The sequence below is a fragment of the Zalophus californianus genome, chromosome 7 (assembly GCF_009762305.2).
Source record: "Zalophus californianus isolate mZalCal1 chromosome 7, mZalCal1.pri.v2, whole genome shotgun sequence".
Classification (NCBI taxonomy): domain Eukaryota; kingdom Metazoa; phylum Chordata; class Mammalia; order Carnivora; family Otariidae; genus Zalophus; species Zalophus californianus.
This window is the reverse complement of record NC_045601.1, coordinates 135,560,141-135,573,626: the sequence shown is the minus strand read 5'-3', so window position 1 is coordinate 135,573,626 and position 13,486 is coordinate 135,560,141. Positions and strand designations below refer to the sequence as shown.

At 45.3% G+C, this 13,486-nt stretch overlaps 1 protein-coding gene across 13 annotated transcripts in view; it reads left to right on the top strand.

Moving 5' to 3' along the window:
* ATXN1 (ataxin 1) overlaps positions 1 to 13,486 on the top strand; it is a 397,428-nt gene that overhangs the window by 191,579 nt on the left and 192,363 nt on the right. For 11 of the 13 annotated variants that reach the window (XM_027603222.2, XM_027603219.2, XM_027603220.2 and 8 more), the window contains one exon: positions 12,248 to 12,308. The exons of the other annotated variants lie outside the window; for them this stretch is intronic. The gene's annotated coding sequence lies outside the window, so the exon portion shown is untranslated. The remainder of the gene's footprint in view (positions 1 to 12,247; positions 12,309 to 13,486) is intronic. 13 annotated transcript variants of the gene reach the window in all.

Sequence of the window (13,486 nt, the reverse complement as noted above, 5' to 3'; positions counted from 1 at the left end):
CGCTCTACAATGTTTATTATTGTTACGGTTATTGTTGACTTCAACAGCCTATTGTGAAATCGGCGCTGTGGGGCAAGTTCTCCATGGAGGGGCCAAGTGTCCTGTTTTTTGGTCCTCGGCATTGAAGTGCCTTGTCATTCAGATTCGGGTTATGCCACTTACTTGCTGTGTCCCCCTGAGGGACTCAGCCAGCCTCCCTGTCCTTCAGCTTCCTCGCTGGGACAGGGAATCATAGGAGTGCTACTTGGCTCTCTTGGGTTGTTGAGAGGATTAATGAGGTTCAAACGTCTAAGAGTCTTGGAACGATTCAATGTGAATGTCAACTTGAATTCCTCCTGTTACAGACTCTCTTGTCTTGGGCAAAAGAGTTAGATCTCTATCGTGTTCATCTGTAAAGTGCAAGTGAAGCTACTTTACAGCATTGTGAGGATTAAGCAAAAGAACATATGTAAGTCACTTACCGGAGTGCTTGGCAGAATTTATTATTAGTAGTAGGAGGAGGAGTAGTAACTAAAGTCCCTACTTCATTGACATTTCCTTAGTTCTCACCTGACATCCCTTTTCTGTGCCAGGATCCCTCCAGGAAACCACATCCCATCAGCCATCACTCAACGTGACAGTTTCTCTGACTTGTGTTTTGATGACCTTGACAGTTCTGAGGAGTGCTGATCAGTCCTTTTGTGGAATGTCCCTCATTCGGGGTTTTTCCTCTGTTTTTGTTACAATTAGAAAAACTCCAGTCGAGGGACATTCTACCAAATGACTGATGAGTATTTCTCGAAGTTGGTCAATTGCCATCTCTCTTCTCAGAGCGTACGTATCGAGGGCTCATACTGTCGATGTGACTTCCCATGGCTATCTGGCCCTTGATCGCCCTACTGAGGTGGTGTGGCTCAGGTTTTCGACACTTTAAAGGTACTCTTTTCACACACGCCCCCATCTTGGGAAAGAACCCTGTCTAAGGAGAGGGGAGCTACGTTCCTACACAGGCTGAGTGTCTACACCGATTATTCAGAATTCTTGTACACAGGAGATTGGTCTGTTCTTCCCCCACTTAACGTATTTATTCAGTCATTTCTTTTTATCTCTGTGAACTTGTGGGTATTTATTGTATACTTTAGGTTATAAGCTAGTGCATTGCTATTTACTTTGTTGTGCAAGTCGTTCCAGTTTGGGCCATTGGCAGCTTTTTCAAGAATATTAGGGATACTATCTCCTGTTTCCCTCTGACCTGCTCCCATCATGGTGGTACTGTTTCAGAGCATTTCCTTCATGCTCGTCCTGACCCTTCCCTGCCCCAGTCTTGGAGTCAGCCATTTCTCCAGTGAGCCCTGACTCCTTTTCTCGAGGAATGGTGTTAGGGACCGACTTCTGGGCACAGGGGCTCGCAGGAATTTGATGCTCAACCAATTATTGCTTCCCTCCCCCCTTTTGTGGGAGTTGGGCATGCACAGCGGGTGAGCTAACCCACTGGAGCTGCCCACACACGAGTCAGCCCCACCAGTCAAGCCAGAGGGTTTCCTTCAGCTCAGGCCGGGTCACACTCTGCCCTGTGCTTAGCTAGCACTGTGAGAACTTCCCCTGCCCTCGTGGAACCTAGCCTTCTAGAATCCCATGGGAGGACAGGAGACTCGAAGTGCTGGAGAAGTTCACACTAGAGAGGAGCTAGTACTATGTCAGAGCAGTTGGCGAAGGCTTCTGACATGACACTGGACTTGAGTGTGATTTGTTCCAGATGAGGAGACTGGAAAAAAAAAAAAAAGGATGTGGGGAGCAGGTATCTTCTGGTGAGTAGGAAGAGGGCTGATTCCTGACCACCTGTGGCCTTGGGAGGTTATTTTAGATATGAAATGGGGTTTATTCATCTCGGTGGGATGATGAGGGAGATGGGTTTCAGCCAGTGGTGTGTTGGAGCCAGCTTCACCGGCTCTCTCAAGCCAACCGTTCAATTGTGAGGAACTTCGAGCGCAGGTTGGCATCATGTTGCTAGCTTGAAATCGGCCGTGGTGGGAATGTTTAGACTATGGACATCTGCAAACACTACAAATCAGGGCTCCCCTCTTCCCTCCAGCTAGTTCTTGAACATTTTCCTGCACGCTGCTGGCTTTAGCTGTCTCAAAATCTGGTATAAACCCTGACCCTGAATTCCTTTTTTTTTTTTCTTCCAGTAGTTTTTTTTTTTTTTCCATATACACGTTTTTGTTCGATACTCTGAATTCTCTGACAAAAGCTGTCAAAAATGGTTAGAAGAGATATGTGTGCCCTTCAAGGAAAACTACATTTTCCTATATATTGGTTAAAACTCTGAGAGCCAGAAAACGTTGCGGTTAACTGGGATATGTGTCCACTGTGATGACCGTTCTGGATAACTGAATTGGAAACAGCACAGCCTTCTATCTTATCTGTAGCATGTGGGAAGATCTGTTATCACCTAAGGGTAATCACCAATGCCATATATCAGCAGCGTGGCCATAGGACTTTTCTCCTCTCTTAGGGTTGGACTGGCTTGGAGGTTATCTTCCTATTTCTTATCAAAAATATGGGAAGAAGTGGTATCATTTTCCTTCAGCTGAGAAACCATGACTCCGCATCATTCTGCTTGTAGTAGGTAATGCAGCCCTCTATTAGAGTGACTTTTGCAAGGATGATACTTGAGTAATCCATGGAATAATGCTAAATAAAGACAGTTTTCATGAGGTCACCTCTTACGCATGCTATATGGTATTAAGTGTTATGCAGAATTAGATTCCGAGGCGCTTACATTTCATGCTGGTCAGCTAAGGGTGGTCACACGTATGTGACCAAGGAGAGCAAGGTTAGGGGGAGAGAGAGACTTACTCTTACCTGGAGATGGTGAGTTTTTCACTGTGATCCTAAAAGAAGATAGAGTTGCTGTGCCTTAATTTACAGGGATTTCTTTTACCTTGCTTTGTGCCTTCCGTCAGGTAGGTAAACTTCCCTAACTTTTATTCCCGCCTATGATTGACTTTCCTCCCAATCCACTGTCAAATGGAATCTTTGGGGACAGAGCATTCAGAGAGAATATGGCAGGCATCCTGGCCATACTGCGAATCTGTGCAGAGTTCACTCTGAGTCATATTCTCTTTTAGTCCAAATGATTCCTAGATGGGAAGGCTCTCAAATTTTCACTGATTTCCTAGAACCCTCAATTTCCTTAGCTGCCTCCTATAAATCAGCCATCTCAAGCAAGAGTGACTTGGACGTCTTTGGGATATCCTGGTCCAAATAGATCACTTGAAAAGCTCCCAGGGAGGGCCAAGTGTTCACAAAGCTGGTTTTTTGTTTTTGTTTTTGTTTTTTTTTATTGTGGGAAAGTATATGTAACATAGAATTTTCTGTTATTTTTAAAGATTTTATTTATTTATTTTGCAAGAGAGAGCGTGCTCGAGAGAGCATGAGTGGGGCTGGGGGGAAGGGGCAGAGGGAGAAGCAGACTCCCCGCTGAGCAGGGAGCCCGATGCCGGACTCGATCCCAAGACCCCAGGATCATGACGTGAGCCGAAGACAGATGCTTCACTGACTGAGCCACCCAGGCACCCCTAGGATTTATTGTTTTTAAGCATACAGTTCCCTGACATTAAGTACATTCACGTGGTTGTGCAACCATCACCACCATCCATCTCCAGAATGCTTTCCATCTTCCCAGACTGAAACTCTGTACTCATTAGGCACGAACTCCCCATACACCCTTTCCCTCCAGCCCCTGGTGGCACTGTTGTACTTTCTATCTCTGTGGATTTTACTCTCTGAGCCCCTCAGGTGGAATCAGGCAGTATTTGTCTTTTAATGACTGGCTCGCTTCACTTAGCAAATGTCCTCAAGGCTTGTGCATATCGTATGTATCTACCACATTTTGTTTATTCACACTCGAGTTGCTTCTTCTACCTTGGGGTTTTGTGCGTGGTGCTGCTGTGAACCTGGGTGAACAAAAATATACGTTGACCTCCCTGCTTTCACTTCTTTTGAGTACATGCCCAGAAGTGGAATTGCTGGACCCTGTGGTAATTCTATGTTTAATTTTTCGAAGGATCACCACCCTGTTTTTCCACAGCAGCCCCACCGTTGTGCACCCCCACCAGCGGGGCACAAGGGAGGCAATTTGCTGGCGAACGTGTGTCATTTTCTGTTTTCATTGCTTTGTGTTCGTTGTTGTTTGTAAATAGCCATCCTCATGGGTATGAACGATCTCATTGTGGCTTTGAAGTGTATTCCTCTAATGATTAGGGATGCTGAGCTGCTTTTCAAGGGCTTGTTGGCCATTCATGTATCTTCTCCGAAAGAATGTCAGTTCAAGTCCCTCGCCCATTTTTTAATCAGGTTTTTTTTTTTTTTTTTTTAAAGGGTTTTTTTTTTTTAAGATTTTATTTATTTATTTGAGAGAGTGAGAATGAGAGAGAGAGAGAGAGCACATGAGAGGGGGGAGGGTCAGAGGGAGAAGCAGACTCCCTGCTGAGCAGGGAGCCCAATGCGGTACTTGATCCCGGGACTCCAGGATCATGACCTGAGCCGAAGGCAGTCGCTTAACCAACTGAGCCACCCAGGCGCCCAATCAGGTTTGTTTTTTGTGGTTGCGCAGGTGTCCTCTTGATTACCTGGGTAGGGCACGACTTTGAGAAGCTATGGAACGTTTATCTGGTGTTCTGTGGGGCAGCCCATTCTGTTGGCAGATAGGTAATGCAGAGATGAGCACACCAAGACTTGCCAGTCTGTAAAGCTCCATCTCGTATTGAAAGATCTGCCCTTGCTGCTAAGTCACTCACTGTTTTTGGACACTGCATGTTATGACCATCTAACTTGGTACTAAGTGTTAACCTTAAAAATAAAACTTTCAGTTACTTGTCAGCAAAATGGGTTTATTTGGGAATAGCAAAGAATAGCTATTTGGGACATGAAAGCTACAGCAAAACCATAGGCAAGTCCATCAAACAAAGAAGAGGAACGTTATTTTATAGAGAAAGAGGAAGTTGGAAGGGGTTGTGTGGAATGAAAACCTGTTGGAGAAGAAGAGCAAGGGTTCAGGGTGCTGACCGTTTCTCACTGGCTAAGTTGAGGGGGTGGTCGAGCTCTAGGAGATGTGATGTGCATCTTTCCCTGTTGGGACCCGTAATTGAGGATTCTTTCCTGCTGATGATTCTTGTCTTGGGGTCTGTCATGGACAGTTTTCCTGTGATTGATGTTGAGTGGTACAGCTCCTCTTCACCAGCCTCCCATTCTAGTCTCCCAAGTCCACTCTAATGAGGTTTCCTTTATTAATTTTCACATAACCAACAATATAATCTCTTTGGGGGAAAAGGAGGAAGCAGAGATTATGTCTCCTCATTTCCCTGCATAATGATATTCTGGATGAGGGCTTGACAGACTCTGGCCTGTGGGCCAAATCTCACCCCCACCTGTTTTTGTAAATTAAGTTTTATTGGAACACCGCCATGCCCCTTGGGATAGTATTGTCAGTAGCAGAGCTGAGTGGTGGTGATGGAGATCATCAGGCCCACGGAGCCTAAAACATTTGCTATCTAACCCTTTCCTTAGAAAGTTTGCCGGCCCTTGGCTTGTTGTAGACATTTAAAAGATACCCTTTTTAAAAAAGCTTATATATAACGATGTTCACTGGCACCCGAAGGTGAGCACTCTGAAAACTATAAAGCTCACATAGATATGAGCATGGGAGCCTTTAAGGACTTACCGAACTCCCAAATTTGCGTCCAAAATTGTGTCCTTTCGGCCTTTGTTATTTGATGGGGGCAGTGACTTTTCATGCAGCCGTCCCCTGTGCTGCTCCCAGATGTGGCTTAGACGTGGCTGGCGGCCCTTTTAAAGTCGTGGTCCCTAACTCTGGCCTTTCCCCTGTGCTCTTTCCTGTTGCTACTGAACTTGGGTAAAGTAGCTGTGATCTTGAATGGCAGTGGGAGGAGTTGAATGGCAGGGGCATGGCCCGACAGTGTACAGCCTGAAAATCTTGCTGCCTGTCACCCTAAAAGTAGCATCCTGCTTCTCCTGCGCCTCCCTGCAAGTCAGAGGTATAGCTTTGCCAATGCAGTGATTGCCAGGTTTGGAATTCTGAGACACTGTTGGTTTTGCTGATTTTGTTTCGTCTTCTGTTTCGCCTTTTGGCTGTTCGTACAATAAATGTGTGCTGACTGCTTGAAGAACTCTTGAGGTATACAGACACTGCCTTTAAAAAGTCTACATGCCGTGTTTTGGCAATTGACTATATTATATATATTACCTTACTACATTATATATAATACTCTGAGATCATTGGAAATCCTACTACACACACACACACACACACACATGCACACACATACACACTCATGCCCACCCACAAACTCAGATACCCAAGAAATCATCAAGCAAGTACCTGAAGATATTTTCTTATAAGTCATTTTGTGTAATCCAAATAGGATCCCGGTAATGGACGAACCTGCTCACATTTTGCTGCAGATACCATATTTATCTAAAGGCAAAATAGAGTCCTTGTCCCATATCACAGAATCTTTCTGCCCCAACTGAGATGTGTCAGTGAAGTGATAGGCATTGGTCATAATAGTGCTGATATATTGAAAACTCTGTGGTCCTTTCCCTTTACTGCTTGAGAAGGAAAGTTGACCTCTCCCCCCACACCCCCATAATCTAATCATCGGTATTTCTCTTCCAGATCTGCTACTCTAACCTCCAGTGATTTTAATTACTCTCCTTGGAAACCATTCACCACATACTATCTCCCTCTTTAGTTAGAGGCTTTGCTGTTGAGGTTAGTTAGATCTCTTGGGATGGTCTTTCTGTAGATGATTTTCTTCAGTCGGTACGAGGGCTGTATTTCTCTTTCATTTTTATATTTGTGTATTTTTGCTGCCTAAGAGCCGTTCTCCACTACATGTTCGGTATGTATTTGCCATTATCTTTCCAACTTGAAGACAAGTTTTAGAATTCGGACCCTGCCCTTTGAAGTCCAGGTAACTTCTCAGAACAACTTGGTGTCTTTCATGCTTTCAGCAAGCAGCCCTCTTATTTACGGTCCAAGGAGAATTCATTCATTTCTGCATGTTTTGAATGTTTGCCATAGAGGCCAGGCACTGGGCTAGGGGTTGGGAAGACAGAAATAAATGATGTAAATTCCAAGCCTTCAGAGCGGGGCCGCAGTTGGGGAATGTGTACCCACAAAAATGTATAATGGAAAATGGGAAGTGCCCTTTGCAGAGGTATATAGGACATGCGATATTAAGTCTGGGGAATTTGTAAACTTACTTGAATCTTTAAATTGAGTTAGACGGTGGATAAATGGATCAGATGAGAAATACATAAATATTATTATTATTTTTTTACTCTGAGGTAATAGATGGAAAACACGGAATGAAATAAAACGCACATATAGTAACCAATGGCCCCCAACAAGGCTGGCGCTCTTGCATCATTATTGTTCTAGCACATTCTTGGTGTTTGGGTCATTAACATTGCGTTGAGGTCAGATGAGAGTGTATTCTGTCTGCCACGCTTTGATAAGTAAAGTAAAATGCTGATGGAGATCATTTAAGATTGTCTCTCTGCTGTTGATTGCATGCTTGTGGCTCATAATCAGAATGATGCAAAGTAATTGTTAGACCAACTTGCCAAGGCTACATTTTGTGTCGTTGCAACTGTCAGCACTTTGGTCCTGCTGTTCTGCCTGGAGAATGCTTGCCTAGCACCTGTTGGACGACTGACGCTGTGCTCGCCACTCAGTGTCCTGGATAACTTTTCTTCTGGCGTCCTTGCTTGCTGCCCCCATACAACACCCTGGAAAAGGAGTATCTGCTTGTTTGGGGGAAGCAAGGGCTCTTTTTTGTGTGGTTGACAGGGTGCTACACATTGCAGCTTTCTTGTAAAAATTCACATGCGTGGTGCCCGCTTTGCATTCTTGCTTTATCAGTGACTGGTTATGCGACCCCAGGCGGGTTGCTTGTCTTGAACCTTGTTTTCTTCATCTGAACAATGGGGCTAATAGAACTTATTTTATAGAGTGTTTGCGAGGATTAGAGATGACAGATGAAATCTTGTGGGCACAAAATAGCCACTCAGTATGTGCTGGTCGCTAATGTTAAGGTATCCAACGGGGTAACCCGGGATGATACTCCATGTTTATACAATGAGAAGACAACGGGCGCCTGGGTGGCTCCATCCTTAGGCGTCTGCCTTCGGCTCAGGTCATGATCCCAGGGTCCTGGGATCAAGCCCCGCATCGGGCTCCCTGCTCAGCGGGAAGTCAGCTTCTCCCTCTCCCACTCCCCCTGCTTGTGTTTCTGCTCTTGCTATGTCTCTCTGTCAAATAAATAAATTAAATCTTTATTTAAAAAAAATGAGAAGACAAAAATTTCCAAAGTCAGTAGTCCAAAAATATATTGTAAGTGTGGAATATATGGTGTCAACCCAGTTTTCCTGGCTAGGTTGTATTTGCCATAGGCACACCAGTGGACAGAGATGTTAGAATTTAAACCACAATTTTCCATGGTTCTACAGGTCCGCTATACAGAATACGTACTGGGTCATCCCATGTACGCCGTCAGACGAGAGGAAGGACCCTTCGAAAGCAAATTTAAGGAGGTGCATCACCTAGCTTTGACTGCATAGAAGAGACATTGCATGGCACACAACATGGCCCAACCATCTGGTTCTTTCTCATGGAGAAAGCATTGACAACAAGAGAGTTCAGCAAAGCAAAAGCTGTAAGAAGGTCACTGTCAGATCTAGGGACAGCTTACTAGCTCCTGACTTGTAACCAGCAAAGGAGACCTGGGAAGAGTAGCTCGGTCCATATTCTGTGATAGAAAGTCACTGGTGTGAGTTGCTGAGATGTTTCTCTGATTCTATCCAGTGCAAAAATTGAACAGCTGTGTTATTACCTCCTAATGTCAACTCTTCCACGTCGTCAAAATAGAACAGTAGAAATCTCTTCCAAGAGCATGACTCCTTCGCAGACTGTCACTTCCCCCCAAAATTGCATCAACTGGTCGAGGGATAAAGTTTTAGAGAACTTTTGTTGGAGGGTAACATGCAAAGGGGTCATCACCTGTCCATTCGTGGTTTCGCAGATCAAACTGTTAACGTTTCTCTCCTTTGTTTCTCCACTTTGGGTCCCTCCAGGATTTTCCAGCTGGTAGTGGATTTGGCATTTTTCTTTTTTTTTTTTTTTTAAGATTTTTTAATTTATTTATTGAGAGAGCGAGAGCATGAGAGGGAAGGCGGTCAGAGGGAGACGCAGACTCCCCGCTGAGCAAGGAGCCCGATGCGGGACTCGATCCCGGGACTCCGGGATCACGACCCAAGCCGAAGGCAGTCGCCCAACCGACTGAGCCGCCCAGGGATTTGGCGTTTTTCTGATGCCACAGTTCTGTCCTGCCTTTCTCTGCTGCCGCCTGCCCGTCCCCCACCTGCTGCCTGCTGGTCCGAGTGGTGTTGGTGATACTTAGAAAGGGTTCCTCGTAACTGGAGGAGGCATTAGCCCCGCACTCTTTGCAGATTGTGGGGATACATTCACTCCCTCAGCCTCCCCCCCCAAAAGTGGTGTTTTCCTGAAATGTTGCTAGTCAGTCACATTTCGAGGTATGGCACGATTTTCTCAATCGAGGACAAGGATGTGTCGTGCAACTCAAGCAAAACTCTATCACATATGTTTTACCAAATCAACCGTTCCCTTTGAGGAGGAAAGTAGATGAGAAATACTGAGGCTGCACAAACATTCCACCTCTTGATGTTTTCTAAATATGGTAAATCCTGATTTTTTTTTTTTTAGGTTTTTTTAAAGTTTATGTAATGTGATTATAATTTTGAAGGTTACTCAAGACTGCGGTTTTCAGTTTACCTTTCTATCATGAAGTCACTTCACCGTGATCACACTGAAAATAGGACACTCCCGTCATGTCCCACTTAACGATTTCATAGCCGGAGCGTCGGCATCTCTATCTACCCTTAGCCCCAGGCTTTAAAATTTGGTCCTCTTCTGATATACTGGAAACTCACCGAATATTGTCCTTTTTTGATAGTCCCTGTGGTGTCTAGTGCCGGTTTGTATTCTAAGGGACACCCACACAAACCAAAACAGTTTTTTGTTGCTAAGATTTCTGATATTTATTACAGTTTGCCTTTCTCGATCTTGACAAAAATGTAAAAGAAAAAGTGTGCTGCCACGTGTAGTTGTTTCTCGTAAATGTGGGGGCACGTTGGTAGACTCTGTAAATTCAACAACTGTTTATTTAGCGGTTCATTCTTTCAATGAAAAAGTCAAGAATTAGGGTGGAGGAGCACCTAGCTGGTTCAGTTGGTAGAGCAGGCAGCTCTTGATCTTGGGGTTGTGAGTTCAAACACCATGTTGGGTGTAGAGATTACTTAAAAAATGGAATCTTTTTAAAAAAAGAATGATGGTGGAGATGGATTTATTGCTATTAAAAGAGGTTTGTAGTATAACAAGGAAAATATGATCGGACTGCAAAACAGCATGAGTGCTATCATAGTATGTTATGAATAAATTATAGGTATGTATATAATTTTATTTATTTAAGTATTTGTATAATAAACTCTGTGTACCTGACTGTAGGAGAGAGCGTAAAGCCAAATAAGCCCAAATGTCCGTAGTAATTATTAGTGGGGCCTGCTGATTTATTTTCTTTGGGTTTTTTCCTCACGTATATTATCTAATTACTCACAGTAAATGTTTTGCTTTGCTCTCATTCGACTCACCTAATTTTGAGGGTTTGGGCAAAAGAGAAGATAATACAGGTACTCACATTTTGACAAGTTATGGAATTACAAAAATCTCTCCTGTGTCTTCTGGACTGATGCAGACCTAGAAATGTGTTGTGCCACATGGCATGAAAGCGGTTTCTTTCCCCGAGTCTCTCCTACAGGCCAGGCACTGCACTGAGAGCGTGAAACATGCTAGGAGGTGGGTATTCGTATTCCCATGGGGGAAAGCGTTTTGAGAGTTTATACAACTTGCGTCCCACAGCTGATGTGCACCTGAGCTGAGATGCAGACTTGGGTCTGACTCTGAAATTAGCTTTTCTGATCTTGCTGGTTCTTACCGTAGACATCTTGCTGCCATGAAGATGAAAAGGTTAATGTATGTGAGCGGATTCTAAAGTGTTGCTTTAAAAAGAAGGTGCTCAGAGCTTGTACCAGCGTGTACCATCTTTTGCCCCTGCGTTGTGCCCCTGTAAGTGTTTGCGGTGAGGCTCTGAACTTCTTAGGAGGCAGAACCACAGGGTCTGAGTTGCCCTGCCGTCCCCTAGCCCAGCCTGACAGTCTAGTAGGCAGGCTGCTCTCTGGGGTTGGGATGGGGACCTTGCAGATTCTGAGACATGGGGTCTGGGAACTTGCAGCCCGCGGATGTCCCGAGGAGACCGTCCCTGGCTGCCCGAGGGCCACAGCACTCTCTTCCTCGTAGGGCAAGCAGGGGAGAAACAAGCAGTGGTCTTCTTCGAGCCCGCAGACTTCATCCCGAATGCTCTGGGATCATGCGCAATTTGCCAGTCTCGGGAGCTGCACCAGCTCCGCCCCACATCCCCTCATAAACCTGCAAAGGCGTCTTTAAAACAGTCTCTGGAAATTTTTTTAAAAACTTGGATCTTGAGCTGAGTTCCTTATGTGATGTAGATTACACAATCTGTTGCTGTCACCCCCTTATCTCTCTTTGTCTTTCAGGCTTCCGCTCCCAACATTCACATCAGCTCGGTTCTTTCCCACACTTGATCCCAAACACCGTGGCTTCCTCACGGGATTACTCAGTCGGTGCCTCTCTGCCAAGTCCACATTCCCCCCCCGCCCCCGAGCCCATTGCAGATCCCTGTGGGGTCACTGGCTTCAGCGGGGGGTGCGTGGGGTTGTGGTGCACCATTTTGGGGTGGGGAAGGTGTGCAGGGCAAGGGCCCAGGGCCGTCACAGGGTATGCTGGTTACTTATCAAGACATCCTCAGTTAGCCCCACAGACATAGATGAGAAGAATCCCCTGATAAATGATTTCCCAGGCACTACCCTAGGCCCTCCTTTGTCATAAGGTTCTCATTTTGTGATAAAGGAATCATGCACAGGATTACTTTCCACATATTAAATGTTCAAAGCTCTGTTTTCAAAATTGACATAGTTGGCCAAGCAATATATATCTCCACCATCCATCAGGCATCGACTGTGCACCTATTAAGTGTCAAAGCACTGGGATTTCCTGTTGTTTATTTAAAATCTCTTTCTCTTCCAGTTTTCCAAAGAAATTAGTCCTTTTTCTGGGTGAAACGAAACCAGTCTGCTGTTTTCATAGGGTGAGTGATCCTTTGACCCTTTTATGTATTTTATATATCACTTTATCTTTTGTATATATTTTATTTTATAGAAAATATATTTTATATTTTTTCACATCAAAATTTAATCCAGTTCTCGTGATGCTCCAAGAAAAGTGCTTGAAAGCGTGCGTTCTCTAGACGCTTTCTCCCGCTTGGCACCAAAGCGTTCTCTCTACTCATCGCATCTCTTCCCTTCAGAAGGGAAGGTTTCACTCTTGTATTTGTCTGCCGTTTCTTTTTGCTGTACACATGTTTTGCCCCTTATGAATTATTACCATTGTTGCTCTTACCTTGTCCAGCTTGCAGAGGGGAGGAGGGAGGAAGTTTCTCTTTTTCTCAATGACTGATGCACAGAAATACGGCCGTGGGCAAGGAGAAACCATCCATTTTGTTCATATGACACACCGTCTCGTGAATATCATGACAGAAAGTAATAGGATGTGAACATGAGGTGGGACTTTAGAGCCCATCTGGCAAAGCCCTCTGCACAGGCCCCAGAGGGCCTCCCGTCCCCCATCTAGGGGCTTCTCGGATAGCAGCAGAGTGGGGCTGTTGAGAGGCACTTTGACTCCCAGACGTGTGGTGGTCTCCCCTGCTTACCCCCACCCCAACCCACCCTGCACAGAGCTGTCTTTCGAGTCCCTTTTCTTTCTGAGGGTGCAGAGCCGTAGGAGGTTGGACCTGGTAACATCCCTCCAAGGCATGCATCAGGAGGGATGCTGTTTAACTAGTTAACTTTCCAGTAATCGTACTTGGCTACTACCAAGACGGGTGGGTGGAGTGGACGGACCCAGAACACTTGTGTTACAGACCTCACATGAGAGGGTGTATTTTCCTTGGTGCTTCCCAAACCGCTGCATTTGCATAGTGCCATGCCACGTGCCCGGACGGGGGTGGTGCATCTGTTTTGCAGCTAGAAAGTGTGGCGCACCTGCAGGGTCTGACCAGCTGCTGACCCACACCCCCCCACTCTGGACCGCGTGCACCTGCAGAGTAGCGCCTACCGGCTTCCGTATCGGGCAGTGCAGATTTGACTCGCAGTCACAGAGGCTCACGGAAAAACATTTCTTGATTTAAAAAAAAAAAATTGTATTGTTTTTTACATGAGAGTGCAATTGTGGAGTAAGACGGAGGGAGATGTGAGACTCTGATCGTCC